This window comes from Triticum aestivum, chromosome 2D (genome assembly GCF_018294505.1).
Source record: "Triticum aestivum cultivar Chinese Spring chromosome 2D, IWGSC CS RefSeq v2.1, whole genome shotgun sequence".
Taxonomy (NCBI): Eukaryota; Viridiplantae; Streptophyta; class Magnoliopsida; order Poales; family Poaceae; genus Triticum; species Triticum aestivum.
In genome coordinates, this window is record NC_057799.1 from 134,515,912 (window position 1) to 134,536,935 (window position 21,024).

Sequence of the window (21,024 nt, forward strand, 5' to 3'; positions counted from 1 at the left end):
AAGATTGGGAACTCGACGAATGTAAAGAGTCAGAATATGAAGAAGAAAGATTATTGAAAGTTCTAAGGAAGCACCGAGCTGCTATTGGATATACTCTTGATCATCTAAAGGGCATTAGTCCCACTCTATGTCAGCACAAAATTAATATGGAACCTGATGCTAAACCCATTGTTGATCACCAACATCGGTTAAACCCGAAGATGAAAGAAGTGGTAAGAATGGAAATATTAAAACTTCTAGAAGCAGGTATAATCTATCCTTTAGCTGATAGTAGATGGGTAAGTCCTGTTCATTATGTCCCTAAGAAAGGAGGTATTATTGTTGTTCCTAATGATAAGAATGAACTTATTCCACAAAGAATTGTTACATGCTATAGAATGGTAATTGATTTTAGAAAATTAAACAAAGCAACTAGAAAAGATCATTATCCTCTGCCTTTTATTGATCAAATGCTTGAAAGATTATCTAAGCACACACATTTTTGCTTCCTTGATGGATATTCTGGTTTTTCACAAATAGATGTTTCTCAACTTGATCAAGAAAAGACCACTTTTACTTGTCCCTTTGGAAATTATGCTTATAGACGTATGCCTTTTGGTTTATGTAATGCACCTGCTACCTTTCAAAGATGTATGACTGCTATATTCTCTGACTTTTGTGAAAAGATTGTTGAGGTTTTCATGGATGACTTCTCTGCTTATGGGAACTCTTTTGATGATTGTTTAAGCAATCTTGATCAAGTTTTGCAGAGATGTGAACAAACAAATCTTCTCTTGAATTGGGAGAAGTGCCACTTTATGGTTAATGACGACATTGTCTTGGGTCATAAAATTTCTGAAAGAGGTATTGAAGTGGACAAAGCTTAGGTTGATGCAATTTAGAAAATGCCATGTCCTAAAGATATAAAAGGTATTCGTAGTTTCTTAGGTCATGCTGGTTTCTATAGGAGATTTATGAAAGACTTTTCTAAAATTTCTAGGCCTCTTACTAGTCTCTTGCAAAAGGATATTCCTTTTGTTTTTGATGATGATTGTTTAGAAGCCTTTTAAACACTCAAGAAAGCCTTAATTTTTGCACCTATTGTTCAACCACCTGATTGGAACTTGCCTTTTGAAATTATGTGTGATGCTAGCGATTATGCTGTTGATGTTGTTCTAGGACAAAGAGTTGATAAGAAACTTAATGTAATTCATTATGCTAGTAAAACTCTAGACAATGCTCAAAGAAATTATGCTACTACTGAAAAAAAATCTTAGCAGTTGTGTTTGCTTGTGATAAATGTAGACCTTAATTATATTCTTGATTCCAAAGTAACTGTTCACACAAACCATGCTGCTATTAAATATCTTATGGAAAAGAAAGATGCTAAACCTAGACTCATTCGATGGGTTCTCTTATTACAAGAATTTGATTTACATATCATTGATAGAAAAGGAGTTGAGAACCCAGTAGCTGATAATTTATCTAGGCTTGAAAATGTGCCTCATGACCCACTACCTATTGATGATAGTTTTTCTGATGAGGTTAGCTGCAATAAATGTTGCTCACAGTACTCCTTGGTATGCTGATTACGCTAATTACATTGTTGCTAAATATTTACCACCTAGCTTTACATACCAACAAAAGAAAAAAATTCTTCTATGATTTAAGACACTACTTTTGGGATGACCCACATCTTTATAAAGAAGGAGTAGATGGTATTATTAGACGTTGTGTACCTGAGCATGAACAGGGACAAATCCTATGGAAATGTCACTCCGAAGCTTATGAAGGGCATCATGCTGGAGATAGAACTGCTCACAAGGTACTGCAGTCTAGATTTTATTGGCCTACTCTCTTGAAGGATGCCCGTAAGTTCGTCTTATCTTGTGATGAATGTCAAAGGATAGGTAATATCGGTAAGCACCAAGAAATGCCTATGAATTATTCACTTGCTGTTGAACCATTTAATGTTTGGGGATTTGATTACATGGGACCTTTTCCTTCCTCTAATGGGTATACACATATTTTGGTTGTTGTTGATTATGTTACTAAATGGGTAGAAGCTATTCCAACCAATAGTGCTGATTACAACACCTCTATTAAAATGCTTAAGGAAGTTATTTTCCCAAGGTTTGGAGTCCCTAGATATTTAATGACTGATGGTGGTTCACACTTTATTCATGGTGCTTCCCGTAAAATGCTTGCCAAGTATGATGTTAACCATAGAATCGCATCACCTTATCATCCTCAGTCTAGTGGTCAAGTTGAACTTAGCAATAGAGAAATAAAATTAATTTTGCAAAAGACTATCAATAGGTCCAGGAAGAATTGGTCTAAGAAATTAGATGATGCACTTTGGGCTTATAAAACAGCATATAAAAATCCTATGGGTATGTCTCCTTATAAAATGGTTTATGGAAAAGCTTGTCATTTACCTCTTGAGTTAGAACATAAAGCATATTGGGCAATCAAAGAACTCAATTATGATTTCAAATTTGCCGGTGAAAAGAGGTTATTTGATATTAGCTCATTAGATGAATGGAGAACCCAAGCTTATGAAAATGCAAAATTATTCAAAGAAAAAGTTAAAAGATGGCATGACAAAAGAATCCAAAAGCGTGAGTTTAAAGTCGGAGAATATGTTCTTTTGTACAACTCTCATTTCAGATTCTTTGCAGGAAAACTCCTCTCAAAATGGGAAGGCCCCTATGTTATCGAGGAGGTTTATCGGTCTGGAGCCATCAAAATAAATAATTCCGAAGGTACTAACCCGAAGGTTGTCAATGGGCAACAAATAAAACATTATATCTTAGGTACGCCCATTAATGTTGAAAGTAATATTATCCAAACTTTGACACCGGAAGAACACATAAAAGAGTCCTTTCGGAACACTCCAGAATCGTGAAAATAAGGAGGTACGTGATACCGTGAGTAAACGGATTCCGAAAAATCCGCAAAAATATTTTTTATCAGTTTTGGAATATTTAAAAATTTAGGAAATAAATAAACTTCCAGGAAGCGTACCCTGGTGGGCACAAGACACCAGGGCGCGCTAGGCTTGCCTGGCGCGCCCAGGTGGGTTGTGCCCACCTGGGACACCTTCCGGACTCCGTTTTTCTACCGTATGCTTGTCCTCCAAGATAAAAAAATCTATATATACTTCCCGAACCTGTTAACCACCGTATCGTGGAGAAATCCTATGTTTTCTTTTCATGTTGTTTTCTGACAGATTCAGTTAGACCAACATCATGTCTTCCTCACCCTTCAATGATGGAGAAAGAGACACAAGGTTGGTTTAGGAGGATCTAAGGAGCAATGAAGCTGAAGAGGTTGCTATGGAGGAAGAAGATGAAAATCCTTTTGGGGCGCACTCTCCGGCCTCTGAGAGGGGCATATTAGCTGGCATCTCTACTCACCCAAATCCTCATCAAGCCATGGGATCATCGAACAATCAAGCGAGCCTGGAAGTACAAGAAGAACTCCCACCGAGGAGGCCCTTACACAGGTTACATCATAACAATTTTCGCAATTTGATTCACAATTATGGGTTCGAGAACACTCCTCGTAGGCACATTCCATCCAACTGGGACATATCTCAGCCAAGAGAAAACATTCTAGGAACAAAACCGTGGTGCCCGGAGAATAAACATATAATGGTCGAGGTGAAGAAAAACAGTTAATTAATTCATCAAGCCCTTCGGGAGATTCAAGGTTTGAAGGATATACTCATGGTTATATTGGAGAATACTACTTCATCACCAACATCATCTTCTTGACCACCAAAGGAGAATTGAGTATCGGGTATGGGCACTCGCCTTGGCTTCCGCCAAGCTCGGGGGAGGTGCCCCGGTATCGTATAATCCCACTATCTTTTTGCTTTTACTTATTTTAGTTTGATCTTTTTCTTTAGATGAATAAAAGTTTAGTTCGATCCTTTCTTCTTTGAGAGTTTGCTTAGTGATCTATCCTTGTAATCGTGTGCAAGTTATATAATAAAGTTTAGTTTGAGTTTTTGCTTTCTTTACTTTCTTATTGCAATTAAAGAAAAGAAATAAGAAATAATAAGAGAAAGAAATAAATAAAAGGAAAGAAATAATGAATAGATCATATACTAATCCTATGGTAGGTGATGACACCACATAAGGAAAAGTATAAGTAGAAAATTTTATTAGAGATTGACAAACATAGCATTAATCAATGATGCAACTCATGAAAGAATTAATAAGGGAAGAGAAGATGCACATATAAATATACTATCCTAGAAATCTTTTGATTGTGACCCCTCATCAAAAAATTATATGCCAAGATTGTTGACGTTGTACAAGGAAGACAACTTAATGGTTTATGTTTGTTTGTATTCACATAGAAGTCATATTGTCATAGATCCTTCAACATGTGGTGCTTGCCCCCTATCTTTGCTAGCCAAAAATTTGGCACTAAGTAGATATACTACTTGTGCATCCAAAAACCCTTAAACCCAAATCTTATTTTCAAGTGTCCACCATACCTACCTAGGGATTGAGCAAGATCCCTCAAGTAAGTTGTCATCGGTGCAAAAAAGCAATAAAAATTTCTTCTAAATGTGTGAGATCATTTAGTGTAAGAGAAAATTGAGCGTTGCATGAACTTGTGATGGTGAAGAATAAAAGCGATAGACTGCATAATAAAGGTCGCTATCACAAGGGGCAATGTAACATGACATTCTTTTGCACTAAGGGGTTGAGCATACAAACAAATAAGTGCATGTTAACCTCTGCTTCCCTCTGCGAAGGGCCTATCTTTTACTTTTATGTACTTACTTTTATGCAAGGAGTCAATGTTTTCCTTCTATTCCTTTTTATTTTTCTCCTTTGGCAAGCATCATGTGGTGAGGAAAGATCTAGGCACATATGTCCAGCTGAATATAGATAACATGAGTTATTATTGTTGACATCAGCCTTGAGCTGAGTACGTTGGGAGGCGAAACTATAAGCCCCTATGTTTCTATGTGTCCGGTTGAAACGTTTTGCTCATGTGTACGCGGTGAGTGTTAGCAATCATAGAAGACTATATGATGGTTGAGTATGTGGACTTGCCTAAAGGCTCCGACACGTGACCCTTCCTGAAAAGATGATGAATTGTAGTTGCAAAGTTGACTGAGAACATAGTTTGTTGGTTTTTAATAGAGTTTTTTTGCTTTATACTTCAATTGTGTGATGAATTGTTACTTATTCATGAGAACTATATGATAAAAGTTCTATGATAAAAGTTTTATGTTTAATTTTGTTGCTGTTATAATAATCAACATGATGCTTCTATGTCCGTATTTTGTTTTTATCGACACCTCTCTCTCAAAGCATGTGGACATGTTTTTCAATTTCGGTTTTCGCTTGAGGACAAGCGTGGTCTAAGCTTGGGGGAGTTGATGCGTCCATTTTGCATCATGTTTTCTTACTGTTATTTATAATGTTTTTATCCATAATAATGCTTTTTGGAGTAATTATAATGCCTTTTCTCTCATAATATGCAAGGTATACACAAAGCGGGAGAATTCCGGCAGCTGGAAACCTGGACCTAGAAAATCTACTCAGGCCACCTATTCTGCACAACTCCAAATGAGCTGAAACTTCACGAGGATTTTTTATGGAATATTTGAGAATTATTGGAGCAAATAACTACCAGAGGGGGCATACCAGGTGGGCACAACCCACTTGGGCGTGCCAAGGAGCCCAGGCGCGCCCTGGTGGTTGTGCTCAGCCAGGCCCACCTCCGGTGCCCATCTTCTGGTATATAGGTCATTTTGACCTAGAAAAAATAAGGAGAGGACTTTCGGGACGGAGCGCCGCCACCTCGAGGAGGAACTTGGGCAGGAGCACTTTTGCCCTCTGGCGGAGTGATTCTGCCGGGGGAACTTCCCTCCCGGTGGAGGAAATCATCGTCATCATCATCAGCAACAACTTTCCCATCTTGGGGAGGGCAATCTCCATCAACATCTTCAATATCACCATCTCATCTCAAACCCTAGTTCATCTCTTGTGTTCAATCTTGTTACCGGAACTATAGATTGGTGCTTGTGGGTGTCTAGTAGTGTTGATTACATCTTGTAGTTGATTACTATATGGTTTATTTGGTGGAAGATTATATGTTCAGATCCAATATGCTATTTAATACCCCTCTGATCATGAGCATGTTTATCATTTGTAAGTAGTTACTTTTGTTCTTGAGGTCACGGGAGAAATCATGTTGCAAGTAATCATGTGAACTTGATATCTGTTCGATATTTTGATAGTATATATGTTGTGATTCCCTTAGTGGTGTCATGTGAACGTCGGCTACATGACACTTCACCATATTTGGGCCTAAGAGAATGCATCGTGGAGTAGCAATTAGATGATGGGTTGCGAGAGTGACAGAAGCTTAAACCCCAATTTATGCGCTATTCCGTAAGGGACCGATTGGATCCAAAAGTCTAATGCTATGGTTAGAATTTATTCTTAATACTTTTCTCGTAGTTGCGGATGCTTGCGGGAGGGTTAATCATAAGTAGGAGGTTTGTTCAAGTAAGAACAACACATAAGCACCGGTCCACCCACATATCAAATTATCAAAGAACCGAACACGAATCAAACCAACATGGTGAAAGTGACTAGATGAAAATCCCGTGTACCCTCAAGAACGCTTTGCTTATCATAAGAGACCGTTTTGGCATGTCCTTTGCCTCAAAAGGATTGGGCTACCTTGCTGCACTTTTGTTACTACTATCGTTACTTGCTCGTTACAAATTATCTTGCTATCAAACTACTCCACTACTTACAATTTCAGCACTTGCAGACATTACCTTGCTGAAAACAACTTATCATTTCCTTCTGCTCCTCGTTGGGTTCGACACTCTTACTTATCGATAAGAGCTACAAACTATCCCCTAACTTGTGGGTCATGAGACCCTCGGGTGCCCGCTATCCCCTGTGCCCACATGATGCTCTATCCTAGTGCCCAGGGTCTCTGTCGGATTATGGGTTCCGCAGACCCCTGAGAGGTTCGAACTCTGCGGTGCGCACGAAGAACACTCTCTCCCCAGCTTGCCCGCTCAACGATCCCACGGCCTAGCTCGGCGAACCCAAAGAACGAGAGACACAGAGATTTATCCTTGTTCGGGCCACCTTGCGGTGTATTACCCTACTCCAGCTTTGTGGTGGATTGCCTCGAGGGGCTGAGGATGAACTAGTACAGTGGGCGAACAGTCTCAAGAGGTGAGGTGTTCTTGAGCTCGATGAGCTGGTGGGTGTGAGGATGATCCGGGTGATATGTCCTATCCTCCCCCCTCCCTATGGTGGTGGCTAAGTCCTATTTATAGTGGCCTTGGTCCTCTTTACGAATGTAGGCGGGAAGGGATCCCACAACAGCCAAGTTTGAAGGGAGACAACTAGTACAAGTTATCCTGACAAAAGTAGTCTTCGCCTGCAAAAGGTTCTGGTGGTGACGCTGTCGTGGGCTCCGCAATGACCTCCATCCTGCCGTCCTGGCGGTCTTGGTCTCGTTGCACCGATATGGAAACCTTTTGCCTGATGCCTCGGGACCCCGCGCCTGCGCTTGTCTCCTTAACACCAAAGAGGAAACTGGTACGCTGCGTCTGCGGCGCCCGCCTGGCCTTGGTCATCATGGCTCACGTCATGTGAACCTCGCGAGGTGCGCCTTGCATTGATATCTCCGCTCCTTGGGAGCCAACCTACGAGGCTGCCCCCAGGGAGGTCTTGGTGTCGTCCTCCTCACGAGGTTTGGCCCCTCGCGAGAGTCTTGAGTTGTTGCCGCTGAAGCTGGGCCATACTGGGCCGTCGATGGAGCCACGCCACGGGCCGCAGGCAGGCAAGTCTGGGCATGCCCGTTCCCAGGACACCGACAGTAGCCCCCAGGCCCAAGGCGCACTTGAGCTTGGCTTCGAGGCAAAGCCAAAAGGGCAAGTGCGGAGCGCCGCGCTAATGCGTGGCAATTGATGGGACATGAGCGCCTCCGCTTCCCCATGCTACCTCAACAACCGTTCGACTTGACGAGACCCTGCTGCATGAAGAAGAAAACCATCATTGCGTGCGATCATGGAGGTCGGCGGTTGGCCTCCTTCTGGCTATAAATGAGGGGAGGGGCAAAGCCCCCTTGCTCATCTCTGTCTTCTCGCCGCTTGCTCCTTCTTCTTCATCCTAGCCTCGCCATCTTGCTGCAGCTCCCATGGCGCTGACAAAGAGGTTCACGTCCGCGGAGAAGGGGAAGGCTCGCCAGGAGGAGCCCAGCTCGCCGCCGCCCAAGAGGGGGCAGGGCCGCCCTCGCAAGCACGCCGCGACCCCTGTTGTGGCTCCTCGCGGGTGCGGGCATACTCCTTCGAGGGCCGGCGTCGTCCTTGGTGGTCGCATCGGTGCTTCCTCTCACGGCGGGGGCCACCCAAGGCGGGGCAGCATCTGCACCAAAGGGAGGCACGCCGTGGTCGCCCGGCCTCCTCGGCCGCGCTTCCAGTCGGCCGAGGTGCTCCCGGAGTTCGTCGTTGTCGGCGTTCCAGGAACGGGGGTCCCCAGACTTGCCTGCCTACGGCCCACAACATGGCTCCACTAGCGGCCCTGTACGACCCATCTTCACCAGCAAACACTCAGGACCCTCGTGAGGGGCCAAGCCTCACGAGGCGGGCGACACAAGACCTCCTCAGGGGCAGCCTCACTAGGCTGGCTCGTGAGGAGCGGAGAGATCAAGGCGAGGGGCACCTTGTGAGGTTCCCGTGACGTGAGCCATGACGACCAAGGCCAGGCGGGCGCAGAGTACTGGTTTCCTCTTCGGTGCTAAAGGAGTAGGCATAGGCAAGGAGTCCCGAGGCATCAGGCATAGGTTTCCATATCGGTGCAACGAGACCAAGGCCAGCAGGACGGAGGTCATCGCGGAACCCACGACGGCGTCACCACCAGAGCCTTTGGTAGGCGAAGACCACCTTTTGTCAGGATAGCTTGTACTAGTTGTCCCCTTTCAAATTGGCCGTTGTGGGATTCCTTCCCACCTGATATTTGGGGAGAGGACCCGGGCCTCTATAAATAGGACTAGTCACCAACCTAGCAAAGGGATGGATCATTCAGATCATCCTCAACCACACAAGCTCACCGAGCTCAAGAATACCTCTCCTCAAGAGGTAGTTCTTCCCTTGTACTTGTTCATCCCGACCTACAAGGCAATCCACCACACCACACTAGAGTAGGGTATTACACCACATCGGTGGCCCGAACCAGTATAAACTCTTGTGTCCCCTGTTCTTTGGGTTCGGCGAGCTAAGCTTTGAGATCATGGTGAGAGTGTGAGCTAGGGGAAGAGAGATCTTCATGCGCACCCCAGAGTTCGAACCTCAAGGGTTTTGCCGGAACCCACAATCTGACATTTGGCGCGCCAGGTAGGGGGTGCGCCGAAGTTCACCTCTCCGCCAGCACCACCTCCCCGTCCTGTCCCCATGGCCGGCGTCGCTCCTCCGACTGGGTCAACGGACACCCACGACGGCGCCAGGGGGCTTAGAGCTTTTACCCCCGCCTTGCGGCGGGTGCAGCGGCCGCCCACGTTCAAGCTGGAGATGCCGCCGCGCTACGACGGCGCGGCGGATCCGTTGGCCTTCCTGCTAGTGTACGAGGAGGCCGTCCTGGAAGCTGGAGGCGACGACAAGGTCATGGCCAACTGGTTCCCCATGGCCCTCGCTGGCGCTCCACGCGCCTGGCTGCTCACCCTCCCAGGATCCTCTGTGGCCTCTTGGGAGGAACTGCGCAGGCTTTTCGTCGTGCGCTTTGCGGCACCGGTGCCTGTCGCCGTCGCAACCCTCCTCGGCGGCTCGCCAGCACCTCCCTCAGACCGTCAGACCAAGCAGTTCTTCCGCCAGATCGGCGGCGCCTCCGTGCAGCAAGGAGCTTGCTACCTCTTGAGCATGCGTTGGTTTTCCCTTGAAGAGGAAAGGGTGATGCAGCAAAGTAGCGTAAGTATTTCCCTCAGTTTTTGAGAACCAAGGTATCAATCCAGTAGGAGACTTCACACAAGTCCCTCGTACCTGCACAAACAATCAAGAACCTTGCAACCAACGCGATAAAGGGGTTGTCAATCCCTTCACGGCCACAAGAAAAAGTGAGATCTGATAAATATAATAAGATAAATATTTTTGGTATTTTTGTCGTATAGATTGAAAAGTAAAGATTGCAAAAATAAATGGCGAAAGAAATGCTAGTTGACGGGAGATTAATAAGTTGGAAGATAGACCCGGGGGCCATAGGTTTCACTAGTGGCTTCTCTCAAGATAGCATAATTTACGGTGGGTAAACAAATTACTGTCGAGAAATTGATAGAAAAGCGCATAGTTATGAGAATATCTAGGCATGATCATGTATATAGGCATCACGTCCATGAGACGTAGACCGAAACGATTCTGCATCTACTACTATTACTCCACACATCGACCGCTCTCCAGCATGCATCTAGAGTATTAAGTTCATAAGAACAGAGTAACGCATTAGGCAAGATGCCATGATGTAGAGGGATAAACTAAAGCAATATGATATAAACCCCATATTTTTATCCTCGATGGCAACAATACAATACGTGCCTTGCTGCCCTGCTGTCACTGGGAAAGGACACCGCAAGATTGAACCCAAAGCTAAGCACTTCTCCCATTGCAAGAAAGATCAATCTAGTAGGCCAAACCAAACTGATAATTCGAACAGACTTGCAAAGATATTAAATCATGCATAAAAGAATTTAGAGAACAATCGAATATAGTTCATAGATAATCTTGATCATAAACTCACAATTGATCGGATCTCGACAAACACACCGCAAAAAGAATTACATCAAATAGATCTCCAAGAGAATCGAGGAGAACTTTGTATTGAGATCCAAAGAGAGAGAAGAAGCCATCTAACTAATAACTATGCACCCGAAGGTCTGTGGTAAACTACTCACACATCATCGGAGAGGCTATGGTGTTGATGTAGAAGCCCTCCATGATCGATTCCCCCTCCGGCGTAGCGCCGGAAAAGGCCCCAAGATGGGATCTGACGGGTACATAAGGTTGCGGCATTGGAAATAGGGTTTCGTGGTGCTCTCGGATGTTTTCAGGGTATATGAGTATATATAGGCGAAAGAAGTAGGTCGGTGGAGCCACGAGGGGCCCATGAGGGTGGGGGCGCGCCTACCCCCTGGGCACGCCCTCCTGCCTCGTGGCTTCCTCGTTGCTTCCTTGACGTCCACTCCAAGTCTCCTGGATTGCGTTTGTTCCAAAAACGATCCTCGCGAAGGTTTCATTCTGTTTGGACTCCATTTGATATTCCTTTTCTGCGAAACACTGAAATAGGCAAAAAAAACAGCAATTTGCACTGGGCGTTCGGTTAATTGGTTAGTCCCAAAAATAATATAAAAGTGCATAACAAAGCCCATTAAACATCCAAGACAGATAATGCAATAGCATGGGACAATAAAAAATTATAGATACGTTGGAGACGTATCAAGCATCCCCAAGCTTAATTCCTGCTCGTCCTCGAGTAGGTAAATGATAAAAACAGATTTTTGATGTGGAATGCTACCTAACATAATTTTCTAAGTAATTCTCTTTATTGTGGCATGAATGTTCAGATCCGAAAGATTCAAGACAAAAGTTTAATATTGACATAAAAATAATAATACTTCAGGCATACTAACTAAGCAATTATGTCTTCTCAAAATAACATGGCCAGAGAAAGCTTATGCCTACAAAATCATATAGTTTGGCTATGCTTCATTTTCATCACACAAAAATGCTCTCATCATGCACAACCCCGATGACAAGCCAAGCAATTGTTTCATACTTTAGTAATCTCAAACTTTTTTCAACTTTCACGCAATACGTGAGCGTGAGCCATGGACATAGCACTATGGGTGGAATAGAGTATAATGATGGGGGTTGTGTGGAGAAGACGAAAAAGGAGAAAGTCTCACATTGACGCGGCTAATCAACGGGCTAGGGAGATGCCCATCAATTGATGTCAATGCAAGGAGTAGGGATTGCCATGCAACGGATGCACTAGAGCTATAAATATATGAAAGATCAACAAAAGAAACTAAGTGGGTGTGCATCCAACTTGCTTGATTATGAAGACCTAGGGCATTTGAGGAAGCCCATTGTTGGAATATACAAGCCAAGTTCTATAATGAAAAATTCCAACTAGTATATGAAAGTGACAAAACAAGAGACTCTCTATCATAAAGATCATGGTGCTACTTTGAAGCACAAGTGTGGAAAAAGGATCGTAGCATTGTCCCCTTTATTTCTTTTTTTGGCCTCTTTTTTTTGGCTTTACTCTTTTTTTCTTTTTGGGACAATGCTCTATTAGCGATGATCATCACACTTCTATTTATTTACAACTCAATGATTACAACTCGATACTAGAACAAAATATGACTCTATATGAGTGCCTCCGGCGGTGTACCGGGATGGGAAATGAATCAAGAGTGACATGTATGATAAATTATGCATGGTGGCTTTGCCACAAATACGATGTCAACTACATGATAATGCAAAGCAATATGACAAATGATGAAGCGTGTCATAATAAATGAAACGGTGGAAAGTTGCATGGCAATATATCTCGGAATGGCTATGGAAATGCCATAATAGGTAGGTATGGTGGCTGTTTTGAGGAAGATATAAGGAGGTTTATGTGTGATAGAGCGTATCGTATCACAGGGTTTGGATGCACCGGCAAAGTTTGCACCAACTCTCAAGGTGAGAAAGGGCAATGCACGGTACCGAAGAGGCTAGCAATGATGGAAAGGTAAGAGTGCGTATAATCCTTGGAGTCAACATTAGTCATAAAGAACTCACATACTTATTGCAAAAATCTACAAGTCATCAAAAACCAAGCATTACGTGCATGCTCCTAGGGGGATAGATTGGTAGGAAAAGACCATCGCTCGTCCCCGACCGCCACTCATAAGGATGACAATCAAAGAACACTCCATGTTTCAAATTTTTCACACAACGGTTACTATACGTGCATGCTACGGGACTTGCAAACTTCAACACAAGTATTTCTCAAATTCACAACTACTCAACTAGCACGACTCTAATATTACCATATTCATATCTCAAAACAATCATCAAGTATCAAACTTCGCATAGTATTCAATGCACTTTTTATGAAAGTTTTTATTATACCCATCTTCGATGCCTATCATATAAGGACTAATTTTATAGACAAAGCAAATTACCATGTTGCTCTAAAGGACTCTAAAAATAATATAAGTGAAGCATGAGAGATCAATAATTTCTATAAAATAAAACCACCACCGTGCTCTAAAAGATATAAGTGAAGCACTAGAGCAAAATTATCTAGCTCAAAAGATATAAGTGAAGCACATAGAGTATTCTAATAAATTCCGATTCATGTGTGTCTCTCCAAAAGGTGTGTACAGCAAGGCTGACTGTGGTGAACTAAAAAGCAAAGACTCAAATCATACAAGACGCTCCAAGCAAAACACATATCATGTGGTGAATAAAAATATAGCCTCAAGTAAAGTTACCGATAGATGAAGACGAAAGAGGGGATGCCTTCCGGGGCATCTCCAAGCTTAGGCTTTTGGTTGTCCTTGAATTTTACCTTGGGATGCCTTGGGAATCCCCAAGCTTAGGCTCTTGCCACTCCTTGATCCAAAATCCATCAAATCTTTACCCAAAACTTGAAAACTTCACAACACAAAACTCAACAAAAAATCTCATGAGCTCCGTTAGCGAAATAAACAAACCACCACAATAAGGTACTGTAATGAACTCATTATTTATTTATATTGGTGTTAAACCTAGTGTATTTCAACTTCTCTATGGTTCATACCCCCCTATACTAGCCATAGATTCATTAAAATAAGCAAACAACACACGGAAAACAGAATCTGTCAAAAACAGAACAGTGTGTAGCAATCAGATTTGTTCGAATACTTCTGGAACTCCAAAAATTCTGAAAAAATAGAAAAACCTGGATAATTTGTATATTGATCTGCTCCAAAAAGAATTAGAAATTTATCACGTTCTGTTAAATTTTAAGAATTATTTTCGTGAGTGCAAAGTTTCTGTCTTTTTCAGCAAGATCAAAGAATTAGCACCCAAGAAGATCCTATTGGTTCTACTTGGCACAAACACTAATTAAAACATAAAAGCACATCTAAACAGAAGCTAGATGAATTATTTATTACTAAACAGAAATAAAACGGAAGAAACAAAAATAAAATTGGGTTGCCTCCCAACAAGCGCTATCGTTTAACGCCCCTAGCTAGGCATTAATAATTTTAATGATGCTCACATGAAAGATAACAATTGAAACACAAAGAGAGCATCATAAAACATGAGACAAACAGGTTTAATACTAAAATGGTTCCTATGCATAGGGATTTTATAATCAAACAAATTATCAAGACAAGCAAAGACCACCATATGCAAGGAAGAAGAAAGAAACAATAGCAATCTCAACATGAAGAGAGGTAATTTAGTAAAATGAAAATTTCTACGACCATATTTTCCTCTCTCATAATAATTACATGTAGGATCATAAGAAAATTCAACAATATAGCTATCACAAAACATATTCTCAACACGATCCACATGCATGCAAAGTTGACACTCTTCCAAAATAGTGGGAATATCATTAACTAAAGTCATGACCTCTCCAAGCCCACTTTTATCAAAAAATTCATAATATTGAACATTATCCAAATATGTGGGATCTAAAGTTGACACTCTTCCAAACCCACTTTCAATATTATTGCAAACATTATTATCAATCTCATATTCATCATGAGGCTTAAATAAATTTTCAAGATCATAAGAAGAATCACCCCAATCATGATCATTGCAACAAGTAGAGGATATAGCAAAACTAGCATCCCCAAGCATAGGGTTTTGCATATTATTAGCAATATTTAACTCAATAGAATTTATAATAAAATCATTGCAATCATGCTTTTTATTCAAAGATCTATCGTGAATCGCTTCATAAAGTACTTCATCACAATTTTCAGATTCATGAATTTCAAGCAAAACCTCATAAAGATAATCTAGTGCTCTCAACTCACTAGCAATTGGTTCTTCATAATTGGATCTCTTAAAGAGATTAGCAAGTGGATGAGGATCCATAAACTTTTAGCAAGCAAAGAGGCAAGCAAAAAGAAGGTACATGGTAACACAAGCAAACAAAAGAGACGAACGGAAGAGGGGCGAAGAAAAGGCAAAGGTGAAGTGGGGGAGAGGAAAATGAGAGGCAAATGGAAAATAATGTAATGCGAGGGAGAAGAGTTTGTGATGGGTACTTGGTATGTTTTGACTTGTGCGTAGATCTCCCCGGCAACGATGCCAGAAATCGCACGTTGGCGGGAGATCAAATCTTGACTTGACTTGGTGTAAGCCTCCCCGGCAACGGCGCCAAAAATCCTTCTTGCTACCTCTTGAGCATGCGTTGGTTTTCCCTTGAAGAGGGAAGGGTGATGCAGCAAAGTAGCGTAAGTATTTCCCTCATTTTTTGAGAACCAAGGTATCAATCCAGTAGGAGACTACACGCAAGTCCCTCGTACCTGCACAAACAATCAAGAACCTTGCAACCAACGCGATAAAAGGGTTGTCAATCCCTTCACGACCACTTGCAAAAGTGAGATCTGATAAAGATAATAAGATAAATATTTTTGCTATTTTTGTTGTATAGATTGAAAAGTAAAGATTGCAAAAATAAACGGCAAAAAATAGCTATTTGATGGGAGATTAATATGACGGAACATAGACCCGGGGGCCATAGGTTTCAGTAGTGGCTTCTCTCAAGATAGCATAATTTACGGTGGGTAAACAAATTACTGTCGAGCAATTGATAGAAAAGCGCATAGTTATGAGAATATCTAGGCATGATCATGTATATAGGCATCACATCCGTGACAAGTAGACCGAAACGATTCTGCATCTACTGCCATTACTCCACACATCGACCGCTATCCAGCATGCATCTAGAGTATTAAGTTCATAAGAACAGAGTAACGCATTAGGCAAGATGACATGATGTAGAGGGATAAACTCAAGCAATATGATATAAACCCCATCTTTTTATCCTCGATGGCAACAATACAATACGTGCCTTGCTGCCCCTGTTGTCACTGGGAAAGGACACCGCAAGATTGAACCCAAAGCTAAGCACTTCTCCCATTGCAAGAAAGATCAATCTAGTAGGCCAAACCAAACTAATAATTCGAAGAGACTTGCACAGATATTAAATCATGCATAAAAGAATTCAGAGAAGAATCAAATATTGTTCATAGATAATCTTGATCATAAACCCACAATTCATCGGATCTCGACAAACACACCGCAAAAAGAATTACATCGAATAGATCTCTAAGAGAATCGAGGAGAACTTTGTATTGAGATCCAAAGAGAGAGAAGAAGCCATCTAGCTAATAACTATGGACCCGAAGGTCTGTGGTAAACTACTCACACATCATTGAAGAGGCTATGGTGTTGATGTAGAAGCCCTCCGTAATCAATTCTCCCTCCGGCGGAGCACCGGAAAAGGCCCAAAGATGGGATCTCATGGGTACAGAAGGTTGCGGCGGTGGAAATAGGGTTTCGTGGTGCTCTCGGATGTTTTCAGGGTATATGAGTATATATAGGCGAAAGAAGTAGGTCGGTGGAGCCACGAGGGGCCCATGAGGGTGGGGGGCGTGCCTACCCCCCTGGGTGCGCCCTCCTGCCTCGTGGCTTCCTCGTTGCTTCCTTGACATCCACTCCTAGTCTCCTGGATTGACTTTGTTCCAAAAATGATCCTCGCGAAGGTTTCGTTACGTTTGGATTCCGTTTGATATTCCTTTTCTGTGAAACACTGGAATAGGCAAAAAAACAGCAATTTGCACTGGGCCTTCGGTTAATAGGTTAGTCCCAAAAATAATATAAAAGTGCATAACAAAGCCCATTAAACATCCAAAACAGATAATATAATAGCATGGAAAAATAAAAAATTATAGATACGTTGGAGACGTATCAGAGCTTCGCCAGGATGGGCGGCGCCCAAGGCCGACCTCACCTTCGACTCAAGGGATCACCCCGTCACCACTGCCAGCTCCGGCGTGCTCCCAATGCTTTGCACGCCCACCATTTGCAACGCAGCCGTCACCAAGACCCTCATCGACAGCGAGGCCGGCCTTAACGTGCTCTCCGTGGAAGCTTTCGGCTTGCCTCACGTGCCGCATGAACGGCTCCGTCCCACCGAGCCCTTCTCCGGAGTCGGCAGCGGCTCCACCAGCCCCCTAGGGTAGATCCGCCTTCCTGTGACCTTCGGCACTCGCGACAACTACCGCACCGAGCTTATCGACTTCGACATCGCCCACATCGGCCTCCCGTACAACGCCATCCTTGGGTACTCGGCCTTGGCCCAGTTCATGGTGGCCACCCATCCTGCTTATAACCTCATGAAGATGCCTGGGAGCAAAGGCGTCCTCACCGTAGCTGGAGACACCAAGGAGGCTCTGGCGACGCTCAAGCTTGCCTTCAAGGCCGCCGCGGCAGCGTGCCCGGCTGACGAGGCCGCCCCCGGAGCTAAGGAGGCCGTGCCAGCGAAGAAGAAGCAGACGTTCACTCAAGATCGGGCCGAAACGAAGCAAGTACCGATCGAGGAAGGTGGATCCTCGGGAGCAACCTTCATCATAGGCGCCAACCTCGACAATGATTAGGAGGAGGCATTGGTGAAGTTCCTGCGCGCGAACAAGGAGGTATTCGCCTGCGAACCCAAGCAGCTGGTAGGGGTCCCGATGGGGGTGATCGAGCATCACTTAAGGGTGTGCTCCAATGTGCGCCCTGTGAAGCAGAAGGCGCGGCGACAGTCCACGGAGAAGTAGTCCTTCATCATCCAGGAAACCCGCAAGCTGGAGGCAGCAGGTGTCATTCGAGAGGTCCGGTACCCGGAGTGGCTGGCGAACCCCGTCGTTCCAAAGAAATGCGGGAAGGAGCGCATGTGTGTCGACTTCACCAACCTCAACAAGGCATGTCCCCAAGATCCGTTCCCGCTTCTGCGAATCGACCAGATTGTCGACTCCACCGTCGAATGCGACCTGCTGTGTTTCCTGGACGCGTTCTCGGGCTACCACCAGATCAAGATGGCGGTGGAGGATGTGGAGAAGACGGCTTTCTTGACCCCGTGCGGGGTGTACTGCTACACTTGCATGCCGTTCGGGCTGCGCAACGCGGGAGCGACCTTCCAACGGCTGATTCACATCGCCCTGGGTCAGCAGCTCGGGAGAAACGCTGAAGCCTACGTCGACGACATCGTAGTAAAGTCTGAGGAGGCAAGAACTCTGATTCGGGACTTGGAGGAGACCTTCGCAAGCCTGCGCCAGGGGGACCTGCGCCTTAACCAAGAGAAGTGCATGTTCGGTGTTCTCTCCGGCAAGCTGCTGGGCTTCCTCGTGTCCCACAGGGGGATCGAGGCTAACCCGGAGAAGGTCAAGGCGATAGAAGACATGAGCCCACCACAAACCCTCAAGGAAATGCAGAAGCTTGCGGGCTGCGTGACCTCGCTAGAGCGCTTCATCTCCAAGCTGGGGGAGCGCGCCCTGCCATTCTTCAAGCTGATGAAGAGGAAGGGCCCGTTCTAGCGGACCCCAGAGGCCGACCTGGCATTTCAAGACCTCAAGAGATACCTGACCAGCCCTCCGGTGATGGTGGCGCCTCGTCCCCTCGAGCCCCTGGTGCTTTACCTTGCCGCCACTCCCTACTCCGCCAGCGTGGCGCTGGTGGCGGTCCGAGAAGAGCACCAGGCAAAGAGTCCGCCGTGCCGTGCCGCACCTCCAGCCGGGGCGATACGGCACCAAGAGGATACCGCAAAGGCTGCAACAACACCGACGAATGAGCAGGCCCAGCAAGGCGGCGTTCTCGGGCCTGCAGAGGCCCCGATGGATGACCAAGCTCCTGAGGACCCATCACCTCAGGACACGCCCCAACCTCCGGCAGACGCAGGCTCCATCGACGCTCCCGCCCTTGTCGAGCACCCAGTGTACTTCGTCAGCACGATACTACGGGATGCGAGGCACGGTATCCCATGCCACAGAAGCTTCTGCTTGCGCTCCCGGTGGCCTCACGCAAGCTGCACCATTACTTCCAAGGCCACCCGATCAAAGCCGTCTCAGCTTACCCCCTGGAGAGGGTGCTCCGGAGCCCTAATGCCGCGGGAAGGGTCGCCGAGTGGAACATCGAACTTCAGGCTTTTCAGCTCGAGTTCAGCACAACCAGGGTCATCAAGGGGGCCCCCTAGCCGACTTCATGGCCGAATGGACCAACGTCCCAGAACCTGAAGATAACAGGAGCCTATATCTCTTGCCGGGAAATGAAGCACCAGATGGTTGGGTCATGTACTTCGACGACGCCTTCGCACGCCAAGGCGCGGGGGCTGGAGCCGTGCCCATCTCGCCCACCCAAGTCATGCTCTACTACGCCGTGCAGCTCTGCTTCTAGCGGGGCGAGAAGGTCTCCAACAACATCGCGGAGTACGAGGGGTTGATCGCCGGCCTCAAGGCCGCCGTGGCCTTGGGGGTAAAATGTCTCACCATCAAGGGCGATTTGCAGCTCCTCGTCAACTTTTCCAACAAGGTGTACGAGCCGAAGGACGAGCACATGGAGGCGTACCTCGCGGAGGTGCGCAAGATGGAGAAGCAGTTCTTGGGCCTGGAGCTACAACACGTGCCTCGCGGCACGAACAAGGAAGCCGACGACATCGCCAGAAGGGCATCCAAACGCATGCCCAAGGAGCCCGGCATCTTCGAAGAGCGACTTTTCAAGCCATCAGCAGCACCTCCATCTGCGGGGCTGGCGTCACCTCGGGAGGAGCACCCCAACCACCAGCCTCGGGAGCCCCCCCTGTGGCCCGACCACGGGAGCACGCCTGCTCCTGGAGCTCGAGCCTCGGGAGGTGTGCTGGACCAAGGAGTTCAAGGCATACCTGACACGAGGGACGCTGCCGGAGAAAGAGGAGGACGCGGAGCGCGTGGCCTGGCAGGCTATGGCATACTGCATCCAGGATGGTGAGCTATACAGAAAGTGACCAAATGATGTTTATTTGCAATGCATCTCCAGGGAGCAGGGGAACGAGTTGCTAGCTGACATACACGGCGGAGACTGCGGGCACCACGCGTCATCACGTACCCTGGTCGGCAAGGTGTTCCGCGGCGGGTTCTACTGGGCCACTGCACTCAATGACGCGACTGAGCTGGTGAGGTCCTGCGAGGCCTGCCAATTCCATGCCAAGCAGATCCACCAGCCAGCCCAGGGCCTCCAGACTATCCCACTCTCGTGGCCATTCGTGGTCTGGGGGCTGGACATCCTGGGTCCGTTTCCGCAAGCGCCTGGGGGCTACCGCTACCTCTACGTCGCCATCGACAAGTTCACCAAATGGGGCAGAGGTGGAAGCCGTCCGCACCATCCCAGCCGGGTCGGCAGTTAAGTTCATCAAGGGCCTCGTGAGACAGTTCGGGGTCCCTAACCGCAATCTTTTCAAGACATATTGTGCTAACCTTGGAACGCAGATCTGCTACGCTTCGGTGGCACACCCCAGGAGCAATGGCCAAGCTGAACGCACCAACGCGGAGGTCCTAGGGGGCCTCAAGACCAGGACCTTCAAGAAGAAGCTCGAGGCCTGCGGCAGGGGCTGGCACGACGAGCTCCAGTCTGTGCTGTATTCCATCCGCACCACCGCCACCAAGCCAACAGGCGAGACCCCCTTCTTCCTCGTCTACGGAGCAGAAGCGGTTCTCCCTCACGAGGTCAGGCATCGCTCCGGGCGGGTCCTGGCGTTTGATGAGACGCAGCAGGATGCCATGCGGGGAATGGACCTTGTGCTGGGGGAGGAACGCCGCCGTGAAGCCTTGCTCTGAGCGGCAAGATACCAGCAGGCGCTGCGACGGTACCACTGTCGCAGCGTCTGCTCCAGGACGCTCGAGGTGGGTGATCTCGTCTTGAGGCGGGTGCTCTCCAGGGAAGGGCTGCAAAAGCTCTCGCCCATGTGGGAGGGCCCATTT